A 3,574-nucleotide genomic window follows, 5' to 3' on the forward strand; every position below is an offset into this window, starting at 1 on the left:
GCTGCAGCCAAACTTTAAAATGTTTCTCCTCTCTCCTGCAGTCAGCTGTGATTTCAGGTCGTCATGCTGCCGCCCGCCTCTCCCCATCCACCTCCTTTCATCATATCCAGAGCCAGGAGAGCTAATCCAGAGACCTCATCACACCTCCCCTTCATCACCAGTGTCTAGACCCCGGGGGGTTCTCATATGCTCACGGCTGCATTTCCCCCTTTAGATATACCATTTCAGGATCGGGGTCTAATCGCCAAAGAATTAACATTTATTATGTGACATGTATTAAGGAAATGTTCTCGTACAAAATGAAGTCTCTCCTGATTGAAATACCCCACTGGTGAACTTAAAAGCTGAGGTTGCTCACAAGTGTCTAAAGTCCAACGGAAAAATCCCATTGTTTTTTGTCAAGATATCAAAATGACGTCACTCTTATTATTTATTGTTTCGTGTCGTTTAAGGGTGCGTTTTGCATTCCTAAAATTCCAAATGTCTTCTTATCTCGTGGAAAACATAATGTTAAGCAAACACCTGACGCGAGCTACTTTCCACTTTCGTATTGAGAGAACAGGCCTTTCATGGTTGTTTAAGTCAACCTTCCTCCACCCTGCGCTTCATCTTATCTCCGAGCCCTCCACCCTTTAACCCTTTAGCTCCATGTGTGTAGTCAGCAGCAGGACATCCGGGTGTCTTCTGCTTTGAGGGGAACACCGTTAGTTCAATTAGTAACTTCTTTATGACTTTTTACTGCTGCTTGGTATGCACCATGACATCCCAGTTACACAAACACACACACAACGTGGCGGCTTCCCTGCCTTGAGTTGTTTTAAGGCTTCCCTGGAAATAATTGGAAATAATGCATGACCAAGACATGCCCGGTAACACACACACACACACACACACACACACACACACACACACACACACACACACACACACACACACACACACACACACACACACACACACACACACGCACACGCACACGCACACGCACACACACTGTTAAATGATGTGGAAGTCACATTTACACTACGTACTTATATTTCCGGTATACAATACATTCTGAGTAAAGCCATGACTCATAATATATATAGTGGGTTCATTTTAGATATTACACAATTTCCTACACTCCCTATTAGAAATATTGCTTCTCAGAAAGGTTTGGTGAGAGCGAAACTTAATATTTTTAGGTTTGGGACAGAACAAACTGGAAGTTTCTATATTACAACAGTGACAGGAAATGACAGGAAATGAGTGACGACTAAGGAAAAGAAAGAAGAAGAGAAACGAGAGGAGGAAAGAGATCTGGATTTTACACATATACTATTATTTTTTATTATACAGGTTTTCTTTCTCATGTCAGGATTATTGTTCTTGTTAAAGTGAAACTCATTCTTAAGAGCCTCAAACACTCCCTCTGCTCCCTGGAGAAGACTCACATAAAGAGTTTGTTTGTTTATTGTTTTGGTGCAAAGAAGTTTCTGGATCTTTCTCTGTAAAGACCAATGGAACCTCTTAATTATAGTTAAGCATAACGTTGCTTTTCAATAGAAAATAATAAGGGTTTTTGGTTTCAAGGGATTGTTCTGGTGGTTATTAATATTTCTCAGATAGCTCACAGTGCATTGGCTGAGAAGAAGGTTATTAATGTAGATTAGAGCCACGGATGTTGAGATTTTATTCAACAAATCTCAAACCTGGATTCCCCCGAACTTTTACATTTGTCCAACTCTAATGACCCAAAATAACAAAACAGACCAAGCAAGAAAAACCTATAAAACTAAAAAAAAACTGAACTTTGAGGAAGGAAAATGGAAAGTTTAAGACTCAAAGCAGGCCCTGTTATGCTTTTTGTGGTGTTCCCTTTCCTGTAGTGTGTTCTATAATAATAATACATTTATTTTGGGGGGCGCCTTTCATGACACCCAAGGACACCTTACAGGGCATAGGGGCAATATAGGGAACAATTAAAACAGTGATAGGTTATAGGTTTTAGTACATGTAAATAGCACTACAACGCCTCCATTGGACTCCTTTGTTTACTTCCGGAACGTAGTGACATCACTATAGAACACTCGCACTCCTATTGGCTAGCGCTCAAAAAATGTGTACATGATTTACGATATACAATGCTGGCTTGGAGGAGAATAAGAACCCAGACACGGCGTTTGTTGCTACGTTTGTAGGACTTCCACAGAAGGTACAAAGCAGCAATAGTTGTTATATCCTCCATAGTCAAGGACAGAAATAACCAAAACGATCTTGCATGGAAGTGTAAACAACCTCAACCGTCCGTCAATGGCGTGACGCGGTGAAACTTGAGCGATTGAAGCGTCCGGTGTGAACGCAGCATAAGGGGCGGGACATCTCTTCGCGGTTGACCAATCACAACAGAGCCAGCAATAGCTTCCTTATATTACCATTATGTAAAATAAACTATACAACACTATGTCTAGAAACATTAAATGTAATACTAGTGTTATACTGCAAAAAAAATACCTTTACTCCAATTGACATGAGTAGTAAAGGCCTGTAGTACTTTCACTATGGAATACGCTCTGTACACACATGTATACCACCTCTGTAAAAGTACAACTTCACAAGTAGCTTCACTTGTAATATAACCACTGCCTACTACCAGCTTTTTAAAATATCTAAATCAACTGCTTATTTTTAAGGTGGAAACTTCTCAGGACTCCTCTCAGGAAATCCCCAGTCTTTTTTTATATAGGAGGGTAAACAAGATCAGCCGATTAAACCCAATTAAGTCTGAGAGGAGACGTAGATTAAAGAGAGGTCACGTGACTGTCTGCTGCGAAATGTCTCAAACAACGCCCGTTTATTAACAGCTTCAACACCGAAAAATAGAATTATTTACTGTTGGAGAAAACATGCAAAAAATGTATTTTATTTACCTTCCCTCCAGCTGATCCTCTGGATGATTTAAGTTATTGGGAAATGTCATTTAGCCCTGATGATAAATAACAATAAAATTAATATTACGGCAGATCATCTGTGTGTCTCTGTCTGTCCTCGTGGCTTTATACCCCGATGAAGACACGTAAGCACAGAATAAATAACCAGCGTGTGTCATTCAGCTGAAAGAGCGTTGTTCACTCGTTAGTGAGGAATGGCAGGAATGGAAATACATGTGGGTGTGAAATCTGAGAGGGAGAGCAAGTAGGGTTTGTTTACTTGTGTTATTGCTGTATGTGGTTTTATTCAGATTCTTTAAAGGTTCACACAGGTGTAGAGGAAGTGTATTCGTATGAGTGTGAGGGAGGGGATAAGGGGGGGAACTAGGGGAAAGGAGAGAGGGAAGGGAATGAAAAAGAAGAAAACAAGTGTGAAGTAGTTAAAGAAAGATCGATAGGAAGTGAGATGTGAAAGGAAGGAAGGAGGAGATTGAGGGAAGGAAATAAGGAAAAGGGGGGAAACTAGGGGAAAGGAGAGAGGGAAGGGAATGAAAAAGAAGGAAACAAGTGTGAAGTAGTTAAAGAAAGAGGGATAGGAAGTGAGATGTGAAAGGAAGGAAGGAGGAGATTGAGGGAAGGAAAGAAGGAAAAGGGGGGGAACTAGG

This window comes from Notothenia coriiceps, unplaced genomic scaffold (genome assembly GCF_000735185.1).
Source record: "Notothenia coriiceps isolate Sejong01 unplaced genomic scaffold, NC01 NC01_scaffold00008960, whole genome shotgun sequence".
In the NCBI taxonomy this organism is placed as follows: domain Eukaryota; kingdom Metazoa; phylum Chordata; class Actinopteri; order Perciformes; family Nototheniidae; genus Notothenia; species Notothenia coriiceps.